General features: G+C 42.5%; 1 long non-coding RNA gene across 1 annotated transcript; it reads left to right on the top strand.

Annotated features, from left to right (window-relative positions):
* Positions 1-3,030: 3,030 nt before the first annotated feature.
* LOC116578398 lies at positions 3,031-22,043 on the top strand. Its single transcript, XR_004280862.1, has 3 exons — positions 3,031-3,450; positions 3,614-3,720; positions 21,904-22,043. It is a non-coding gene; the product is annotated as an uncharacterized LOC116578398 (long non-coding RNA).
* Positions 22,044-23,641: the final 1,598 nt, after the last annotated feature.

The following is a 23,641-nucleotide window of genomic DNA, read 5'->3' as shown; positions in this document are numbered from 1 at the left end:
CTCAAGTTGCAATGAAGCTGAGAAATAATGCATAACAAACACCCCACATCATCTGTGAAACTCAAGAGACTCTGGAAATCATTTTTGTTTAAAGACAGAAAAGACTTCTCTGTCTGCACATAACTGGCACCCCTCACTTTTCTTCATGTGACAAGGTTTCTATCCATCTATTACGGATCCCCTTCATTGTCAATAGATGTGCATTCAATCGAAGAGTCAATAGTATCTATTCACATCTGTGCAAACCACAAGTTTGCACTTAAGCCTGATGAAAATGATCCAGAGAGTTGGCAAATTGAAGGCAATAATCATTCACCCATCCAATGTTTATAACACTGTGTATTTGCACAGAAGAGCTAGAGGCTTTGGACATTGTTTATATAACAGTCTGTGATTATTTATCTAACAGCTTATGATTATGTAATGGTTTATGAGCCTGAGATGGAATCCAGACATGTCTGTGGAAGAGGGAAGGGTTGGACTCTGGCGGGTGTATTTCCACAAGAGGCTGAGGGCATCGTGGGAGGTGCCCACCCTAAGCTGTGAAGAGCCAGGTATGATAAACCTCTTTCCAATCATGGCAGGGGAAGCGTGATTCTGTGTGGGTGTCGCTCAAATCCATCCACAGTTCAGCATATAGACATACATCTGGATCCAAGAAAAGAGGATTTGAAAGTAAAAATGGAACTATGTTACTCCAAATGCTCATAGGCAGCTCATGGGTCAGAATGAGGAGGCTGGCCAAGAGCCAGGGGATGCATGCAGGTTATTGTGGTAAATGTTGCCCCATCTGTACCCACTGGTAGTGAGGATAGGAGACATTCAAGAGAATTCAACACAGAACAGTGCCTAATGAATGACCAAAATTCAGCAGGGGATTTAAGAAAAAAACCTCACAACATAAGTGGTCATAAGAGGGTAGGAAGTGTCATGTGCTAGGAGGAAGGACCAGAAAAAGTACTCTAGCCATTCAGGAAATGGAAAGACGACTGATAGAGGAGGTGTGGGTGGGAGCAAAAGTTGGGTAGAGAAGTAGCCCTGAACAATGGGGTAGCTGACAGTTGTATCTGTCCTCTAGTAGTTCTCCTCATCTTCCACAGTAACACAACTCCCAATTTTTAATTGGGACTATGGCCACTCACAAATAAAGACATTTCCCAGATGACCTTGCAGCTAGATGTGAACCACATGACTGAGTTCAAAGAATGTCAGTGAACTGTTATGTGGCAGTTTCCAGGAATAGTTCCTAAAAGATAGCTGATATACATCCTTTGCCCTCTTTTCCTTTGCTCCTTCCTGTGCCCTGATTCATGGAATATGGATATGATGAAGAAACTCTGGGTCCTACATCGGACCATGTGGATGACAGAGCAATGAGCAAGAAAGAGCCTGGGTCTCTAAACTTCTATATGAAGGAGGGAAAAAATCGGATCTTGTTTAAGCCTCTTATTTTTGGTTTCTGTTGTTCTTAACAACAATCCTAACAGATACAGATGGGCAAGATTTAGGCAAATGGAAGTGGGGTTCAGGGAATGAATATTCCGGCAGAGTGATGGCAAAAAGACATGTGAGGAAGAATGGGAAGAACCGCGAGGATCTCCTGGGCAGTTAAGGGCAGTGAAGGGGAGGAAAAGGAAGTAAGGTTAAAAAAATATCACTGGGTCTGGGTAATACAAGACTTTGAACGATGAATGGAGTCTGGACTTTATTCTGAGCCACTGAATATTTTTGGGTGAAGAAGTGTCCTGATAGGAATAGAGCTTTGGGAAAATGAATCAGAGAACAGTGAAGGCAGTGACACCAACTGTAGGACTATCGTAATATCTGGGAGAAAGAGTGGGTCTTAATAATAGCAAGGACAGAGGGAATAGAAAGGAGAGGTAGGATCCTTGGATGTTGTTCCCCAAATTTTCTCCAGGAGATTCTTTCTGAGAGGGGTTTTATTTGGGGAGACTAAGAAAACATATGGAACCTTGAGCACAGGAAGAAGTGAAGGGGATGTCACTTGGGAGAAGCTAGGGCACAGAATGGGGCATTGGGGACATCTGAAGATTAACTACTGTATTCACCTACTGTATAAACAACGGGATATGATTATGAGATGACTTATGTATGATCAGCCTTTGCATTTAAGGTCCCTGAGACATAAATACATACTCCCTACTTCAAAAAATTGGAGACAGCGCTAACCATAATCACCTAACCTTCACTAGGGGAGGGAAGTTATCTGCTGCTTGTTGTCAAGAAGTAGCAGAGTGAGAAGATAAAATTGGTAGAGCCAATCTTCTCCTGGTAGATCCTTCCTACAGAAGGATGAAAACAGGGGTCATCCCACCTTGGGAAAAGTGATGTTTATCCAACTGACAAGTGTCTGATGTGCCAACAAATATGAGGTTATAATGGGAGACCTTCTTCTGGGTATTCATATTTTCTTCCAAGGAACTTCTGTTCTAATCTCAAGGAAGCTTGGGATCTATTGGAAAAGAGTGTTTTGGGAACATGAACTCAGAGCAATGAGAATTAGTTTTAGAGAGTGCCCAGCATAGACTGCGGGCTATGCTATTTTGCAGTCTATACTGGTATAGGGCTTTGGACGCTTGGACTTTAGGACATTTATCGTGTGCATTTCCTCCCTGCCTTCTTCCATAGTAAAGGGATGGAGACACACTTTCTAGACTGTTCAGACCTCCCATTTTTGATGGCAACGTTACTTGGCCAAGGCATAGTTCTTAGTTCATAGGATGAGTCACATCACTTCTCTGGGCTATAGATTCCTCCTCCATAAAATAGAAGGACTGATCACATCATGATGAAGTCAGTTCCAGCCCCAACACTCCAGGATGCTGTGAACACATCTTACTACCCTGGGGGCATCAAGGTAAAGGGTATGATGCCCAGTCCTAAGTCCAAGGGAAGGCCCAAGGGAAATCAAAGACTGAGTCAGGAACTGGAGTCACAGAGTTAAGCCACTCCTTCTTGTTGGAGCTCCAGGACACTGCAGCCAAAGGATACCCTTGGCAACAGTTGCTATGACAGTTTTCTTGGAATCATGACAGTGTTTTACCCATAACGGCCCCCTATACTCTAATTCAGCTTCTCTCTGGGTAATCAGACCAGTCTGCTGAATTTGGAGAGTCCCATTGGTTCCTGATCAGGCTTCTTCACGGTTATTATGCTTGAACTGGAACTTTCCAGAAATGGATGGATAGAAGAGGCTGAAAGATGCCTAAAATGTTGTATGCCTGGACCCCCTATCATGTCATCATGTAATGTCCAAGTTGTATTAGTATGAAATTGTGTCCTTTCTGTTTTTGATGCCCAAGAGGGACTCATCATGTCCCCCCATTCTCTTTTCTTCCCCAAGGAGTACAACAATGTCCTCTCAGTAGGAGGACCTGTGAGAGAAGACTGTGAAGAGACTGGTCTAACTGAAGCATGGGTCTGGCTCAGGTAACTCTTTTGTGGCCCATTCCCCAATCCATAATTCCCAAGGCCCATGGTTGCCCAAATGGCACATATTCCCCCCACCCCCAGTTTGTCTCTGGCCAACCCTGATGGCCTTCCTCCAGCTCCTCAGTGTGATACATATCTCACATCTTTTTCTCTTGTGCAGGTTTTCAAGCCAGCTATGGCCTTCTCTGGTATTCAAAGAGTGCTGGCCACCATGTGTCAGGCCATCTGCCAGTAAAGAAGTGAAGAGCCAGTCGTCCTGCTTCCCAGGTGCTTAGGTGATGGAGCCAGGGCATCATCTACTATGTGTTCTCTGAAGATGAGAGCTACTAGAAATGAGGGATTAGGAGGGCATGGGCAATAAGACCAAAGTCAAAGCAGGTGGAGATACATGTGGGTTAGGGCAAAATTGGGAGGGTCTGTGTAGATAAAACACCTGCATCTGCCCTGTGTTCAACCTCTGCTCAGTGGTGCCTGTGCCTGGGGAGCACCCTACCTCTACCCATCACCTCTTCTCTTAGATGAAGAAATATCAAAGAGAAGGGGAAATAATGGGGTGTTTCCCATCTCCAATTTATCAGCCATGCATGCTGTCATAAAGTCAGAACTTTCACACCCCACACTTAGTGGGCACCAAGTCCCATTGTCTCCAAGACCTTAACATCTATCAAATCTACTTTTCTCCCAAAGCCCACCCACTCCCCTCTCTCATTGTCGCCACTCCTTTCCCGGCACAGCCCCTGCCACCGAAAACGCTGTCACATCTTGGAGGAAGATGGCATCTGACTGCCCGTTTCTCGAGGGAGCTGTTTCTGCGAGTTCAGGGTATGGTGCCTGGTAGCAAACCCAAGTCTGCCCTACAGTTGTCCAAGGAGATGCTGTGCACTTGGGACCAGAGGCACAGGACAGGCCTGCCTTCTGCCCAGACTCCTTCCTCAGAGTGGAGCATGCGTCCCTGCCCTAGTCATCCCTTCATGTCTCCTTAGCAGCCAGGCTTCGTCTCTCCGCACAGGGAGCGGGTGACACTTGTCTTGCCACCGGCCTGCTGTTCGTGCCACGGCAGGCTATCCTGCTTCCCGAGAGCGTTTCCCGACCCCAAGGCCAACGGCTCCTTCTCTTCTCCGGGGGCGGCGTGCTGCGCCTTCCCCACACTTGCTCCTGGGCAGCGCGGTGACAGACGTGTGCGACCACGCTTCTCTCTCAGGCAGAAGGGATGCTAGGGCAAAGAGTATTTCGCTCCATGCGGGTATCTTCCACCGTGCTGCGGAGACTAGCTCAGGCAAGCAGCAGCAGCATCCCCAAACCCAACTCTGATTTCCCAACGAATGCTGTGCTTTCGCAGTGGCAGCCTACTCTGGCCATATCCCTGTTCCTCCTCTGCACCCCTTCCAGACTGACCTGTCTAAAGTAAGGCTGATTATGGGCATGACTTTACTGCACAAATCCCTTCCATTTATTTCCACTGTCTACAGGTGGTGGTACAAACTGGGAGACAGTGCTTTCAGGGTCCTGCTTAGCCTGCCCTTACCCATCAGTGCAGGCTTTTGTCTAATCACCTGCCATGGTACGATCTACCTCATTTATCACGGGCCCCAGGCTTCCTAGGATATTTCTCACTTGACTCATATTTGCACAAAAATATTGCCCTCTCTCCTCTTCTTGTGCATGAGTACTGCTTGTCCTTCAAGGGTCTGCCCAGTCACTACTGTCTCATGACACCTCTCCCAATTGTCTTAGAGAAACTTAGGTGGTCCTTGGTCAAGGCCACCACTGTGTTCGGTACATTTCTCCACCAGAACAGCTGCCAAACTACATTTCATTTGTTTACACCTAATGGAGAAACCCAACCTGTAATCACATTTTTATCTTCACCGTCCCAGCACCTTACATAGTGCTCAGCATTTATTGGGTGTCCATAAAATCTTATATAAAATTAATCGATGTACAGAAAAAAAGGTGAGTAGTAAATAAAGAGGTGGCGAGGTTGGCCTTGCCTCTGGTCAAAGGGTAGATGGAAGGTTCAATGACTTGGGTAGAAATCTGAGAGAGAGAGAAAAACATACTAAAACAGTAATGTTTGGATGTTTTAAATAAAGGTTGGCTTGGATATGCAAGGAGTAATGGTAAAATGAGGACTTTTTCTTTTTTTTGCCTCCATTCCTGGAGTTTTGGGGTCTGCGAGGTCAGAAATGTAACACTGCACTTTTCCTAAACAAAGCCTCAGTTTGTCGTCTGTGAGTGAGGGGGAAGATCCCGGGTGCGGGGGAGGAGGGCCAACAATGGCTTTTTTACACCATATTTCTGGCCCCCGGCTGGTTTGGTTTGCCAGCAAGGGAAGCCCTGGGGCCGGACATCATGAGTCATCTGTAGAGGAGGAAGAGTTACCCTGGGGGTGAATAGGATAGGGCATTCCAACAGCAAACAGTTTTTTGAAATTTACCTTGGAAATTTGTGCTTTCAAATATTGAAAAATATTCAACAGGTACCTACCGTGTGCTAGGCAGGAGGGTACTAGGCATCTAAAGACTATGAAAATTCACAGTCTAGTGGAGAAATGTGACCCTAGAGAGACAACTCCCAAAGCGTTAGGGAAACAAAGAGCAAGAAGTAATTGCATTAGTTAAGACGACAGAAACCTCAAAATATTAGTGGTTCACATAAGATAGTTTATTTCTCTTACACATAAAAAATGTCCAGAAGTGGGCAATCCTGGGCTTGTAGGACGGCTCACCCGCACTAGGAGCCCAGACTTTTGCCTTCTGCTCCACCATCCTTGGCTGTGGCTTCCTTATTATCTTGTCCTTGATGACTAAGAGAGTTTCAGCCAAGACACCTGCATTCCAGGTGACGGAAGGGAGGAAAGATAAGCCCCTCTCATCTCAGGCAGCTCTTTGAGCAGCCTTCTTGCCAGGACAGCATTCCTGCTCAAGTATTAGTCTCTTGGCCACACCTACCACCTTTATAGGTCGCTAGAAGTAGTCTTTTTTAGGGGGACAGTCAGCAATGTTCCCAACTAAAAGTTGGCATTCTATTACGAAGGAGGGAATGGAAAATGGATGTTTATGTGGTCAACCAGCAATTTTTGACAAACTAACCCCACTTGAGGTACTCTGGAGTCTATTTTTGTCATAAAATTAATGTTACTTACAATTCTACACACCTCTCCCATAAGGGAAGGAGTACATGAGCTGTAAGGTATCAAGACTTGGGGACAAAGGCTGTGGTAGGGGATGGAGATGTACAGTTAGGAATTTGCAGACTGGCTTTGGTGCTTGAATTCTGATGCATATCCTTGTCCCCTCTGAGATGGAGAGAAACACGCAAGAACATTCCAGATACCCCCACTCCCAAGGCAGAACTCCCTAGGAAAACTGGATGGGTGAATGTATTCTTGGCCAGGAGTGCTCTTTGACTCTTGCCCTCTGGATTCTAGGGTGGCGAGTGCAGAGCCGATAAGACTGCACTGACTCATCCAGCCTGGGATGCAGAGGATTAGGAAAGGTGAGAGTCTGTGCATGAATTCCCCCCACCCTTTATGAAGTGATCCTATTCCCTCGTCAAACCTGACCCGGTGACTCTCAGACTCTGACCGATCAGAATGTCAATCCCTCCTCTCATGGGGATAATCTAATTCTAGGCTGGAGGTTTCAATAGTTTATTGATCTTGGGCTAAGGTGAAGTGTGGGGACAAAGGGAAAATATTTCCCCCTGTTCCTAGCATCTGAGTAAGAGGGTAGATGGCATGAGGTGTGGTAGAAATAGCCACATCTTGTGCAGATGATTAGAATGCCCTGAATTTGAGTTCCCTACTACTTGATGGATGGTTGTAGCTTCTGCTCTCCCTTGAGTTTGTTAGGATGATCTCACTATTATTTCTTATTTTTTTAATTGTTGTTGTTCAAATTTCCAAGAAAGAGAATCTGACAGGAAGATATAGGAATATGAAGAAAATTCACGTGGTGACTATTGAACAAATAAACACAAACAGCTGCAAAAATGTGGACTCCCCAAGAATTAGGGCAGGAGATTCTAGAAAGAATAAGGTAATGTGATGTGGATTGCGGTATTACCAGCTTTAGGGAGGCATAATGGACACAGAATGAACAATCTGACTTTTTACATATATAAACAAATACACACATGTATCCATGAGATAAGCACTACAATCGAGATAATGAATGTACTCATTACTTACCAAAGTTTCCTTGTTCCTCTTTTGTCATCCTTCCTTTTCGCTTCCCCCTGCCCCTACCCTCGCTCCCGTTTTTTGTTATTATACGTTTATTTGTGTATGCTGGAATTTTAAAAAAAGATTTTATTTATTTATTTGACAGACAGAGATCACAAGTAGGCAGAGAGGCAGGCAGAGAGAGAGGAAGGGAAGCAGGCTCCCTGCTGAGCAGAGAGCCTGATGCGGGGCTCGATCCCAGGACCCTGAGATCATGACCTGAGCCGAAGGCAGAGGCTTAACCCACTGAGCCACCCAGGCGCCACTGGATTTTTTTTTTTTTTTTTTTTAAACCGAGGGAACTATACAGTATAGTCTGTAGTCTTGTTTCTGTCTGGCATAATTACTTTCAGATTCATCCGTGTTGTTTCATGTGGCAATGGTTTGTTCCTTTTTATTGCTGAATAGTATCCCATTGCATTGATATACTATGATTTTTTTATCCATTCACTTGTTGATGAACATCTGGTCGTTTTCCATTTGGGGTTTTTAGAAATAAAGCTGTTACAAAAATTTAAGTACAGGTTTTTATGTAGACATATGCTTCCATCGCTCCAGGATAAATACCTAGAAATAGAATGGTTGGATCATATGGTTAAGTATATATTTAAATTTGTTAAGCAAGTTAACCTTTTAATTTTGAGAAAACTGTAGATTCAAATGCAGTTGTAAGACGTAATATCTTGGGGCGCCTGGGTGGCTCAGTGGGTTAAGCCTCTGTCTTTGGCTCAGGTCATGGTCTCAGAGTCCTGGGATCGAGCCCTGCATCCGGCTCTCTGCTCAGAGGGGAGCCTGCTTCCCCCCCTCTCTCTGCCTGCTCTCTGCCTCCTTGTGATCTCTCTCTGTGTCAAATAAATAAATAAAATCTTTAAAAAAAAATAATGTCTTTACTCAATTTCCTTCAATGGTGACATTTTGCAAAACTGTAGCACAAAAAAAGTGAGACAAAACCAAACCAAACCAAACCACCACCATCACCATAACAAAATTCTAGCACATATCACAACTAGGATATTTACCTGCTGTAATTCACTGATCTTGTTCAGTTGTGATTGTGTTCATTTGCCTATGTGTGCATATAGTTCTGTGCAACCTTACCCCATGTGTATGTTCATGCATCCACCACCTCAGTCAGGATACAAACTAGTTCCACCCCAACAAAGATCCCTGTGGTCCCATTTATTTCCACTTACCTCCTTTCTTCTCCATCCAATCCCTGTCCTCATTTCCTGGCAACCACTAATCTGTTCTCTATCTCTGTAATTTTGTTACTCCAAGGATGTTGTATAACTGGAATTATACAGTATGTAGATTTTAAGATTGACTTTTTTCGATCAGTACAATTTCCTTGAGATTCACCCAAGATGTGCATTACTTTTTATTGCTGCATAGTATTCCGTGGTATGGATATATGCTGTTTATTTAACTGTTCATCTTTTGAGGGACATTTTTGTTGTTTCCAGTTTTAGCCTGATATGCATTAAGCTATTACAAACATTTTGATAAAGACTTTTGTATATACCCAAGAGGGCAATGATTGGGTTGTCCTGCAGTTGTATGTCTAGTTTTATAAGAAAGTGCCACATTGTTTCCAAAAGAGCTGTACCATTTTCTATCCTCCTAGCAATGTGTAAGTAACCCATTTTCTCCACATTATTACCAGCTTTGGGGGAATTATTTTTTATTTTTGCTCTTCTGATCCATGTGTGGTAGTATTTCATTGTTTTAATTTGCATTTTTTCTGATGGTTGCTGCTTTTGAGCATCTTTCTTTTGCTATTTGCTATTTGTGTGTCCCCTTCAGTGAAAAAAAAGTCTGTTCATGTCTTTTTCCCATTTTCGAAATGGATTGTCTTCTTAATTTTGAATTTTGAAAGATTTTTAAAAATCATATATTCTTGATAGCAGTCCTTTGTCAGATGCCTGGTTTGTGAAAATTTTCCCAGTCTCTAGCTTGTCTTTTTAAAGATTTATTTATTTATTTATTTGACACACAGAGAGAGATCACAAGTAGGCAGAGAGGAAGGCAGACGGAGAAGGGGAAGCAGGTTCCCTGCTGAGCAGAGAGCCTGATGCAGGGCTCGATCTCAGGACCCTGAGACCATGACCTCGGATGAAGATAGATCCACCCAGGTGCCCTAGCTTGTCTTTTGTTTTTCTTTAAAAATTTTATTTATTTATTTGACACAGAGAGAGAGAGAGCAAGCAGCAGAGGGAGAGGGAGCAGGGAGCCTGATATGGGAATTGATCCCAGGACTCTGGGATCATGACTTGAGCAGAAGGCAGACACTTAACTGAATGAGCCACCCAGGCATCCCTCTAGCTTGTCTTTTTATCCTCTTAATAAGTATTTAATTTTGTAAGAAACAGCCAAACTGGGTGTGGTGCATAAACAATGAATCTTAGAATCTTGGAACACTGAAAAAAAAAAAAAAGAAAAAAGAAATAGCCAAACTATTTTCCAAAGTAGTGGGACAATTTAGCATTCCTACTGACAATGTATGAGAGGTCCAGTTCCTCTATATCCTCACCAACACTTGGTATAGTCAGTCTTTTGAATTGCAGGTATTGTATTGAACAGGTAGTGACATCGCAGCATAGTTTTCCCTCATGGCTAATGATGTCCAACGTCTTCTCATGCATTTATTCACCATGCATCTTCTTTGGTTAAGTGTTTGCCTGGGTATTTTGCCCATTTTTATTGGGTTGTTTGTTGTGAGAGTCCTTTATATATCTTGGTATGAATCATTTGTTGGATATATTTTACACATACCATCTCCTAGTCTGTGACTAGGCAGGCTGTGTCTAAGAAATATTTTTTCCCTAGAAGAACTGGATTTCATCTTGTATCTCAAGAGAAAAATGAAATATTATATTCATTTGACTGGAATTAAGACAGGGGAGATTAAAATGTCCTATTAATAAGGCAAATAGTGGAAGGTATTTCATTCCATGTTCCTGGAATGACGGGGAAAGGAAGCAAGGACAAGCCAAGGATGGATGAATGTTTTTGAAATAGTCCCTAATTTTAGTTAATTAGTTATTTAGTATTTAGCTAATTTGTTATTTTTTATGCTTTTTGCATTTTGTTATTGAATAATTGTTGTTACTCTGATTTAGCTTTAATTATGAGTGAGATCTGGAGTGCCTGAGTGGCTCAGTTGGTAAAGTAACCGCCTTCCGCTCAAGTCATGATCCTGGAGTCCCAGGATCGAGTCCCACATCGGGCTCCTTGCTTGACAGGGAGGCGTCTCCCATTGACCTCTCTCCTCTCGTGCTCTCTCTCTCTCGCTCTCAAATAATAGATAAATAAAATCTTCAAAACAAATTATGAATTTTTTTTTTTTTTTTTGGTGGATTGGTTATTTGTGAGGTTTTTTTTTTTTTTTTTTTTTTTTTTTGGTCCAAAATGCTTATTCATCTCATTCACATTTTTTCTGTGGGATTTGTTTGTCTTTTGCCATTGTGGATGCTGATTCATAAGACCTGTTTATTAATATTTGTATATATGTTTCCATAAGACTTGTGAATATTTTTTGGGTGCCAGTTTGATGTTTTGTGTTTTTTTGGTGGTTTTTCATGTAGGAAAATTAAACTTTTTAAAAAATATTTTATTTATTTATTTGACAGACAGAGATCACAGGTAGGCAGAGAGGCAGGCAGAGAGAGAGACAGAAGGAAAAGGAAGCAGGCTTCCTGCTGAGCAGAGATCCAGATGGGGGTCTCGACCCCAGGACCCTGTGATCATGACCTGAGCCGAAGGCAGAGGCTTTAACCCACTGAGCTACCCAGGCACCCCAAATTAAACATTTTATAAGCAGGATTGTAAAGGTGAGAAATGGAGGTAAAAGTCCAGATGCTTCACAGGAACAGCACCTTTCCTTTGGTATTGGTGGCTGGCTGGGATGAGATGAGGCTCTGGATACCAGGGGAAAGGATTGAGAACCATCTGGACTTGTTCGGAACAGATTTATGGAAAGAAAGCAGACTTGCTGGTTACAGAGCCCTGGGTTCTAATCCCCATGCTGCTAACACCCAGCAACCTAACATTGGACAAGGCAACCATTGCCTCAGAGTCAGATTTAGTCCAGAGGATTTCTAGAGTTTCTTCCAGTTTCAATATTCTCTGCAACTGGGATGTACTGCCATCACATTGACGTGAATCTGCTGCTGGGTTTCCCCAGACAGAATCAGCATATCCACAACATGTGGGTCAGCCTCAAAGCTCAGGAACTATCACGCCATTTGCAACTTTCTCTCTAGTCAGCTTTTCTGCTCATTTCCCTTTAATGGCCTTGGCTCAAAATATGCAGCTTGTGGGGAAGGGACAGGAAATTGCACAAACCCTCAGATGATCCTGGGTGTCTGGGGTTGGCAGAGTGGCAGAAAGGCAAGAACATGGCTTTTAGAGTCTGATGGGCTTGGCTCTGATCCTAGATCTGTCCCTCACCAGCTGCATGACTTTGGATGGTCTCCTGAAACTCACTGAGTGTCTGTCTCCTCCTCTGCAGAATCTATCTGCCTTTCTCCTGGACTGTTGTGACCGTCAACACTAAACAAATATATACTTTTACTCATTATAATATTATAATCCAGTGAGTATAAATATGCAATGCTTAATCAAAGCCTTGCATCTAGGAAGTGCTGCAGAAGTATTTGTTGATTAAAGGAATATGCAATGTGGGAGAGAGAAAGGAACACTCCTGTGTATTGTTTGTGGGGTTTTGGTTTTAAATACTACAACACTTTTGGAGGCCAACCTAGCATTATTTTTCAAGAGCTTTAAAATTCGCAAGTCTTTTAAGCTGGCAATTCTAGTTGTAAGATTTTTTTTTTTTTCCCTAAGAAAATAACAAGGGGGCACCTGGGTGGCTCAGTTGGTTGAGCGTCCAACTCTTGTTTTCAGATCATGATCTTAGGGTTATGGAATGGAGACCCTGCTCAGGATGGAGTCTGCTTGGGATTCTCTCCCTCTCTCTGCCCCCTTTCCCCCAATAAAGAAGTAAATCCAAATTAAAAAGAAAAGAAAGGAACCAGGCAAAGAATATATAAGGACATTTGATACCAGAGTGTTTATAATAGTGAAAAAACTGACAACATTCTGAATGCACACTAATGGGGGATTGTGCAATCGAAGTATGGTTCACCCTCAGTGGATACGTGTAGCTACAGCACATGCTGGAAGAACATTTGGTTTAGAGAATAGGCCTTGATGTCTGTGATGAATTGAGGACTGGCCAGACGCTTGCTGGGTATGTGGACTTTGGCAAGTTTACTCAAAGTTCTCAAAACATTAATTTTTCCATTTGTAAAGTAATTATAATGGTGCTGATCTCCTTGGGCCAGAGAAAAATTGACAAATAGTTAGGACAGTTGCTGGTAGGCCACCAGGGCCCCAAAATGGCAAGATTGAGCAATTGACACAAAAAGATGAAATGCATGAAGTAAAATGCAAGCTAAAGATGCAAGCTAAAAAAATGCAAGCTAAAAAACCCATATGATCACATTGTTGTGAAAAATACCCCTATACGTAGAATGTATGGAAAAGTTTTGGAAAGATATATGCAGACATGTTGATGGCGGTTATCTCAGCGAGGGTATTGTGGATGGGTTTTGATTTCTTTTTGTTCGTGTGCATTTTCTGTTCGCTACTGGGTAATAGGATCATTCCTGCAGTAAAAGCACATTCATATTATGGGTATGTGTATGGTGTAATATCTAGAGTATTTGGGAAAGAATTTTTGTACTGTTTGGTATAGTTTGATGATCTTTCCTTTTTTTAAAATTTTCAGATTTTTCATAAATTAATTCCATCAGTGAGAAGCATAGAGAACTCATGCCATTGGCAATCAGATTCTTTCTTTTCTGGGAACCATAAATATTAGGGAAGGAAGGAAGATAGGTGTACTACTCTAGCAGAGCTTCCTCCATGTGGAATTATTAGTTTGACGATTTTTCAAAAAGAGAGATGACCTGATGGGCAGATTTAATTAGTCTAATCAAGATTTATCAGAAAAGATGGGTGCCTGAGTGGTTCAGTGGGTTAAGCCTCTGCCTTAGGCTCAAGTCATGATCTCAGGGTCCTGGGATTGAGCCCCGCATCAAGCTTTCTGCTTGGCAGGGAGCCTGCATCCCCTCCTCTCTCTCTGCCTGCCTCTCTGCCTACTTGTGATGTCTCTCTGTCAAATAAATAAATACAATCTTTTAAAAATAGGTTTATCAGAAAAGAGTCAGCTCTGTCCCTTTTGGATGAGCTTGCATTATATTCCCATCAAGGGATTTTGTATACTGACTCCTTGGGTGTGGCTAGGAATGCAGGATTGGAGTCATGACCTACAGTACCCTTTGGGACATCACCAATGGTAAAAACAGTAACCAACATTTATTAAGCACTGACTGTTTACAGGCACGGTGCTAAGCACTTCCCATGAACTGTCCAATCGCAACAAACCTGTATTATGAAGCTCTTTTTTACCATTATTACATGGCTTAGGACATAGAACCATGGATTATCTTACCATAGGCTAAAATGTGTTTAACTCAGTGTTTTAACATAGGTTTAAAAAAATGCCCAAAGTTTCATGACCACTAAGTGCTATGACCAGGAGCTACAATATTCAAATATACTGTCTCCCAGCTAGAGAATTCGGACCAATGAGACACCTTGACAATACCCAAGGACACTTTTCAGCGACCAGCCTCCTGAGTCGATGAGATCATGTGTAAGTTTCTTTGTCAATAAAATGGCGACATTAAAGGTGCCCATTGTGAGAAATCCATGAGCAAGTGCATTACTCAGATGGAGTAATATTTGTATACTGTATAAATTTTGGCACTGTTACCCACTGAGCTCTTTAGCAGAATCCTTCCCAGCAAGGGTCCAAGGGACCACCCCAATAAACCAGCACTGAAATGTCAGGTTCCCCGATTTGCTATCTCCATGCTCTCTTTTCCCAGATGTCATGATGACAACATTTCAAACAATGAAAATGCAAACTCTGGTTGTATGTGGTCCTTCTTTTGCTTTCCTGTGATGGAGCTGACCACTACCATCACCCTTGTGTGATCCTTCAAGCAGGCTTGCCCTTTCCTCTCTTCAGGGACAGCTCAGATGTTAATAAGGATGATGATAATGACCATCTTCAATATTTTGGTAATTTCAATAACCCCCTTTGCTGGAGTTAGGTACACTTAGTCGTTAGTGCTTGAAAGTGTCTATTAATTATGTTATTTATCATTTTTCTTATTTTATCTTCCTCAAGTATTATCTTGTCATACATTTTGGAGTGACAAACTTTTTCTTGTGACGAGATACAGCATTATTAACCATAGTCCCCACGTACCCCACACAGGGACAGTTTTTTCCTACATACATTTTAGTTTGCAAATTCAACCTTAAAACAAATTTATTCCTCTCTAACAAGACAGAATTGTGATGTGGTTGAGCTGCCACCTGACAGCAGCTCTCTGACTCCACAATCCAGACTGTAGGGCAGGCATGTTATTTAGGATTTATCTAGAGATTAAGCAGCCATGTAAGACACAGTGAATCATATCTTCTGGCTCTGGGTCACACGGGTGTTGCCACATGCTATGTAAACATTAGCCTTATTCCAGTCTCCTAAGGGAAGACTGTTAAGCTTCATAACAAGAAAACAATGTTAAAATCCAGTAGAAATAAGTTATTGCAAAAGCGAAAAGGCAATATGCTCGGAAACATCTAGAAACTCTCAGATATCTGGATTTATTATCCTAATGAATACTAGCAGTGTTTTCAAGGTTTCATCCAATTTTTTTTTTCTTCTCAGATGGAAAGCTGGTGGAATTGCTTCTACCCCAGAATAGCGTCCTCTCAGTTTGGGGGTGAATCTCCTTTTTTCCACTTCCTTCCATGAAGGTGGGACAGTGGGGCAAAGGGTGAGAAGGGTTAGCCAGTAGTTATCAACCACTTCTTACATGCGAGACACTGGTTCTGAATCTGAGAACTTTAATATGTTTTAACTCATTGGTAGTCAGCGTTTTTATTAGTCGGATGTGACAGATGACAAAGCTAAGACATAAAGGAGAATTTGCCCACATCATGGCGGAGCCAGGATTTAAACATATGTGATCAGACTCTAAAACCTGCACATTATTCTGTTCCTCATTTGCAACCCTACTGCTCTAAACTGCAATTTCTCCTCATTACTTGTGGACACCCCATTTGTGAACGGATGTCTGCCCGCTCAAATGTATGTATGTATGTATGTATGTATGTATTTAAAGATTTTATTTATTTATTTGACAGAGAGAGAGATCACAAGTAGGCAGAGAGGCAGGCAGAGAGAGGAGGAAGCAGGCTACCTGCCAAGCAGAAAGCCTGATGCGGGGCTTGATCCCAGGACCCCAAGATGATGACCTGAGCTGAGGGCAGAGACTTAACCCACTGAGCCACCCTTAAATATATTTATAACACCCCCATCAATACTCATCGCTGTCCCGGTCCTTCTCAGACATGCAGTTGCACAAAGTGGCAAAAACACCTGTGGTGTTTAAAGGAAGCCAAGGTCACATCCGCCTTCTCGCTGTGGATCTCTGTAGTGCAAGCTGGTGTCCTCCCCGTGGTATAGTTAGTGCCGCATTTTCCGCATTTTTGTTGTTGCTGCTGTTGGTGGTGATTTTGCTGTTTGAGGTGGCTTCTAGGAGCAACACTAAAATGCTGTTTGGTGTTCCCAAGTGCAAGAAAGCTGTAATGTATCTTCTGGAGGACGTAGGTGTGTGGGTGAGCTCTGTGGGGGCATAGGTTACAGCATTGCTGGCCGAGAATTCAACATGAGCAAATCAACTATATCTATGTCTGTCTGTCTGACTATCTATCTATCTATCTATAATTTTTTAAAAAGATTTTATTTATTTGACAGACAGAGATCACAAGCAGGCAGAGAGGCAGTCAGAGAGAGAGAGGAAGCAGGCTCCCTGCTGAGCAGAGAGCCCAATGTGGGGCTCGATACCAGGACCCTGGGATCATGACCTGAGCCGAAGGCAGAGGCTTTAACCCACTGAGCCACCCAGGAGCCCTCAACAATATATATTAAATAAACTGGCTTTAAACGGGAACACACATAAAACAGGGCTATGTCTTGATCGTCTGATGAAAATGTTATGATCAGAGACTCGCAAGAACCCAGTCTTGTATTTCCCCAAGGAGCAATGGGTCATATTTACTGATTCAGGTTTCTCAGTGACTTTATAGACGACAACTACCGTGAATAATGAGAACCAACTGTATTTATATTGATTGTCCATATATCTATCAAACTCAATTAAACTTCAACAATATTAATATGTTTCATTGTGGTGAAAGCTCTCCAGGAGGGTGGGAAAACAATTCTTTAATTGAAATTGTCTCCCTTGCAGAGTTGGGTATCATGGGAGGCTATCATAAACCCCTGGGACACAATGACCAGTGAAAGACAGCTATTATGAAGATGACAACATTTTGAATCATTTCAGGTAGGCTGGGACAGGCCAGCGAAATGATTTCTAGTGCAGGCATTAAACCCACATGCCGTTCCCACCCTTCCAACAATAAAAAATCCAGACTTCATAAAAATTAAATTATATGCCAAAGTCCAGTGGAAATGAATCATTAGAGGAGGAACATTCAAAAAATGTCCTGTACAAGGCAGGAAGGTGAATTCACCACCTAGTTAGGGCCCAAGTATGTCTTATGATATTTTGCAAAAGGTTTGCTCCTGCTGTTTCAAGTCTGACCGCTCAGAGTTGGTTCACTACGATTGAAATTACTGTGTTTCATTCAAAGATTTAGACTTGCCCATCTTTGTGGTGGTTGGCTAGAGTCTGACCTTGAGACCAACCAGGGTTAATTTTCACAAAGAAATAAACCTACAGAATTATGTATTTTTACAGTGATAAATAAAACTCAGACATGAATTAGTTTTTTCTTCTTTGTGACGATGAAGAAATTAAGGCCCTGTCACCCACTGGGCCCCACCAGCAGGTGCACGAGGAAATCTCAGGTCTAGATCCCATGACTTCCATTCAGGATTCTCATTAGCCAACTGTCTCCCTAGAGCTGATGGAACAAATCCTACCTTCTTGGGAAAAAAGAAAGCTAGGGTGTCCTAGCTAGGGTAGATGTGAAAACAGTAGGCTGTCCCCCATTCATCTTCTCTATTCTCTCCAGAGGTGGTCAGCATTTAAGACATCTGAGCTTGGTGAATGCCTGAGTGGCCAAACAATACCATTAATCTAGCCAGCCACCTTCTGAATGCTTGAGATAAGTACCAAATGAGACTAAAAATGTATGCCTCAGTGCAAATCCTTCCAAGCTGGAAGAATCTTTCAAAGCATATCTCCCTGATCCGGGATAGGTTCTTACTCTGTGGCCCTTGACGTAATTGAAATACGTCCATTTACTGATTACTACGTACCAGGTACTATGCTATGTATGCCACATTTCCCATCATTTAGTGCTACAGAAGTTCTATGATTGCAACACGATCAGCAGCCCACCGTACAGTTGAGGAAAGTAAAGCACAGGGATGCGTTCATCTTGTAGCTGATGGGTAATTAAAGAGGGCAAATTTGGAGACAGGTGACACACTGCTGTGCCAGTATTTCCTGTCAGCAGCATGGTGTTCTAGATCTGGTATCCAGGACTGTAGGTAGATGAATCTGGCCTTGTAGTTAAACCTCATCTAGCTACTTAACCTCTTGGATCTTCAGGTTTCTCTTGGGGATCATAATACCTACCCCGAGAGCAAGCTGTGCCGGGTATGTCTGTAATTAGAACCGTGTGTAACACAGTTTTAGGATTACCTAGTGGTGAATCAAAATGGTCCAACACTTATTTCTATGTGTGCACGAGGGAACTGGAGGTGGGCATGGGGCGGAGGGAAGAGGGGAAAGATGTCTTTGGGTGGCTGCATGTATATGCTCTTAATGAGATAACCCTCCCAGCTTTCTAGAGACGGAGTGCTCGTAAGTCCTTGATCATAAAGTCAACTCTTCTGAAAGTGGCACCTTTTCTTGAGAGGGTGTTTGCTTTCCTCCTCCTTGGATAGACCACGCTCCATGAATTCCCAGAATAGTTTCACTAGAAAAGCCAAGATCTGGGACATCTACAATCGACTCTCTGGACTGTGCCTGCGTCCCCTCCCACTGGCTGGAATTTTTTATGGGGAGTTGGGACAAAGGCCATTTTGTGGCGACTCCCTCTGACCCCTGCCCAGAACTGGCTCTCCCGGAATGTACTAATTGCTGCTGAACAAAAGGACGCCTGTGTCCCTCTCTACTCCGCGGCAGTGCATTGATTCTTTATGGTGTTGGTATCAAAACAGCCAGTGTTTCCACTCTGAGGGCTTTTCGCAGCAGCAGAACACAGCACCTTGGTATCCTGCGCTCCCAGGGAAGTGAGTGTGAGGCTGTTGTGGGCAAGAAACAACAGGCTCCGTTTACCTACCAGCCCGTGGAGGAAAACACCTTTGGCTGGTCACAAGGATCTCTTTTGTCTCTATGGGCATGGGTAGCTGTGACAGACTCTGCGGCCCAACCCCTGTGTGGAAAACCAGTCAAACGTACTATTCAAACGTATTAAAACCACTCAAACATATCAAATCCGCCAGATGGATGTGGACCTATGAAAGAAACATGAGCCTCCTCAGAGAGGCTTTTAAAAAGAAGAACAAATGAAGGGCATGGAAACGGGGTAGACTGAACTCCTTCGTGAAACTTTCTTGAAGCTGTAAATCCGTAACAGCACACAAAAAAGAAGATAGCGTTCCATTAGTCAGTAAGGATGGAGGGCTGTTCTTGAAGATGGAGGGCAAGACGAAACAGCAGAAAAGCCACCCAGAGGATATTCTGGTGAAAGGCCGCAGATGTACCGAAGGGTGGGAGTCCTGTGCCAGTCTTCTATAAAAACTCAGGCACAGATAGGACTCCTGGGCTCTCTTTGGGGACATAGCTTGAGAGCTGCCTTTGGAAGGCAAGGCAGCCCCTTCCCCCAACTCCTACTTCCAGAAGCAATGACTCTGGCATCCTGACTCAGATAGTGAGAGTGAGCACTGGGTGCTAAGAGAGAAGGAGGTGCCCCCAGAGGCTATTAAACCTGAAAAAGAGGGGCACCTGGGTGGCTCAGTGGGTTAAAGCCTCTGCCTTTGGCTCAGGTCATGATCCCAGGGTCCTGGGATCTGCCGCATTGGGCTCTCTGCTCAGTGGGGAACCTGCTTCCCTTCCTCTCTCTGCCTGCCTCTCTGCCTGCTTGTGATCTCTGTCAAATAAATAAATAAAATCTTTTTTTTTTTATTTTTAAAGATTTTATTTATTTATTTGACAGACAGAGATCACAAGTACGCAGAGAGGCAGGCAGAGAGAGAGAGAGAGAGAGGGGGAAGCAGGCTCCCTGCAGAGCAGAGCCCGATGCGGGGCTCGATCCCAGGACCCTGGGATCATGACCTGAGCCGAAGGCAGAGGCTTTAACCCACTGAGCCACCCAGGTGCCCCTAAATAAATAAAATCTTAAAAAAAAAAAAAAAAAAGAAACTGAAAAAGAATGGAGACCTGCCCACAGCAGAAAACCCTACCTTATAATCACCAAGAGCGAAGTGCAGTGAAAGTAAGCCTCATCCACAGACAGACGTGGAGGGAATCCTCAGTAGGAAGAGAAGCATAAGAACGACCATTCCAGACAGACGAACTTCAGAAGGAGAACCACTGAGCATGACAGGGTGTATGTGGGGGGAAATCATCCTCCAAGGAAATTGTGAAAACAGAAAAATACTTTAAGATAAAGATTAATTGATTAATCAATGTCTGATGATGGGTTAATTGGATGGTCAGTAGAAGAATAGCTGAAATAAAAAAAGACCCAAGTAGAAATTCTACAAATTTGAAAGATGATTTTTAAAACTTTTATACATAGAATAAATATGTGAAAAATAAATCCATGATTCAAACGGTTGAACCAAGAAATTCTCCTGATTTAAAAGAATTTGGGGGACACCAGGGTGGCTCAGTTGGTTAAGCATCTGACTCCTGGTTTCAGCTCAGGTCTTCATCTCAGGGTGGTGAAATTGAGCCTTGTATCAGGCTCTGTAGTCAGCACAGAGCATGCTTGAAATTCTCTCCCTCCTTCTCCTTTCCTCCCTCTCATGCACGTGCTCTCGCTCTCTGAAATAAAATAAATAAAATCTTAAAAAAAAAAAATAATTAAATTAAAAAAATATGATAAAAACATATTCAGCGGGGTAGGGAAATGTTTCCTGGGGTCAGAGCACCTTAGTTCCGGTCCAGGTTCTTCCAGCACTATGACTTTGTCCAACTCACTGAAACTCCCTGGGCGTCATTTTGGTTTCCTTTTTTGTGAAGAAATGAGACCAAACTGTATAATTTTTGAGTTTCCTTAGGTTTCTAATATTCTTTGCAGAGCAAGAAGAAGAGGTCAGTGATGAACTTTTTCCAGAAGAAAAGTACAAGTATATATACTTTTCACTTCCTGTGGAACAAAATGTTGGTTCCAGAATAAGATAGAAAGAAAAATAGAGCCACTTGACATTTCTTCTAGTCCTAAATTCTACTATTTCTTTATTTGTGTAACCGTCGAAGTTAAATTTGGGGTGGTCTATATGTGTGGCTACTGTGAAACCGAAGTAAGCCAAGTAAAAATGCACTAATTGTCTCCTTTCTTGAGGTCTTGTATTGGCCTGAGCCCCTTCTGGTGGACCTAGGAGAGCCTGGGGCATCTCTAACAAACATACCACTCATTAAATATTAGCTTATATTTTAGTTTATATTTAAACCCAAGAACACATTCTTAAATCTCACAGTTATTATTTTTTTTTTTTTTAAAGATTTTATTTATTTATTTGACATAGAGAGATCACAGTAGGCAGAGAGGCAGGCAGAGAGAGAGAGGAGGAAGCAGGCTCCCCGCTGAGCAGAGAGCCCGATGCGGGACTCTATCCCAGGACCCTGAGATCATGACCCGAGCCGAAGGCAGCGGCTTAACCCACTGAGCCACCCAGGCGCCCCACTCACAGTTATTTTTAATTAAACAAATATCTGAGTGGAAAACAGGTAAAGCCTCCCCTTTGACCCAGTAGCCTCAAGCTCTGGGTTGTGTGATATTTCATAACATACCCTAGTCCTTCTTGACTGATGTCATCACTTGAAGTCCCATGTAAAGAGTCCACAATAATCCATATTGCCTGTTCTGGTTTCCAGGCAGAGGATGATGGCGTGCTTTCTCTTGCCACACCCGATGTCATGCCTGATGGATCTCACCAAGACTTAAGAGCCAAGCATCCCCAGACAGCTAACACTAAGTAAAAGCCAGGTTTCTTATGAAGAAGCAAACTGCTAAGTATCCGAGAAGGGTAGAATCAAATTCTAGCACCATCATATAGTAAATGCTTAACTCTGTACAGACTAATTTAGCTCTAAAATCTTGGGTTTTTTTCTCCCCTTTAAAATGGGGTTAATAATACTGCCCCCTTTGTACAGGGTTTTTGAATTTCAATGACATAATAGAGATGAAGTACACCGTCCTGTGTGGGACATAGGACCACTCAACATATACTTGCTATTTTGTAGTAATTTTGTCTTAAGCAAATTCAAGTTTCTTAAGGGACTCAGTAAAATTTTATAGATGGAAAATTTTGTAGTCAGTGTGCAAACAAAGTAATTCTCTCATCCATTGCCAAATCCAAGGTTGTAAAAATTTACTACTATGCTTTCTTCTAAGAGGTTTATGGTTTTGCTTTTGTATTTAGGTCGTTGGACCATTTTGGTTAATTTTTGTATACGAAATGATGTAGGTGTCCAACTTCATTCTTTTGCCTGTGGATACCCAGTGGACCCAGGACAGTTTGTGGAAAAGACTGTTTTCTTTCCCATCAAATGATCTTGGCACACCTGTTGAAAATCCACTGCCCATAGATATCTGAGATTATTTCTGGACTCCCAGTTCTATTTCATAGAGTGTATTTTTCCTTATGCCTGTATGACACTGTCTTGATTACTGTTGCTATGCAGTAGGTTTTGAAATCGAGGAGTGTGAGTCTTCCAAAGTTCTGCATTTTTACTTTTTTTTTTTTTTGGCTATTTTGGGCTCCTGGGGATTCCACATAAATTTGAGGACCGGCTTTTGCATTTCTGCAAAAAAATTGGAATTTTGAAAGGGATTGCATTGACTCTGTAAATCACTTTGGATAGTTTGCCATCTTAACAATAACCAGTCCAGGAATGTGTTTGCTTTCTATTCATTTAGGTCTTGTTTCATTTCTTTCAGTAATATTTAGCGGCTTTCAACTCACAGCTCTTCCACCTCCTTCGTTAAATTATGCCTATGTATTTTATATTTTTGGGTGCTGTTGTAAGTGGAATTGTTTTATTCATTATCTTTTCAGGTTGTTCGTTGTTGGTGTATGAAATCACAAACGATTTTTGGGTGTTGATCTTGTGTCCTACAACTTTGCTGACTTCATTTGTTGCTCTAGAAGTTTTTCTTTGGGTTCTTTGGGATTTTCTGAATATAGGGTAATGTCACTTGTGAATAGAAGTAGTTTTACTTCTTCCTCTCCTATCTGGACACATTTTATCTCTTTTTATTGCCTACCTGCTCTGATTAGAACTTCTAGTACAATGTTGTGTAGCAGGAGTGAAAGTGGGCATCCTTGTCTTGTACTCTATATTAAGAGGAAAACATGCAGTCTTTCACTATTGAGTGTGATGTTAGTTACAGTAAATGCTCTTTATCCTGTTGAGAAAGTTACTTTCCACTACCAGTTTTCTCAGTGGGATTTTTTTTTTTTTTTTTTAACCAGGGCAGGGTGTTAGATTTTGTCAAATATTTTTATGCATCAATGGAGATGATCATGTGTTTTCCCCCCCTTTGTTCTATTAATGTAGTGATTTACATCAGTTGCTTCTTAAATATTGAATCACACTTGAATTTCAGGGA

Source organism: Mustela erminea, chromosome 18, assembly GCF_009829155.1.
Source record: "Mustela erminea isolate mMusErm1 chromosome 18, mMusErm1.Pri, whole genome shotgun sequence".
NCBI lineage: Eukaryota > Metazoa > Chordata > Mammalia > Carnivora > Mustelidae > Mustela > Mustela erminea.
The sequence above is the reverse complement of the archived record's forward strand: the minus strand, read 5'-3'. Positions and strand labels throughout refer to the sequence as shown.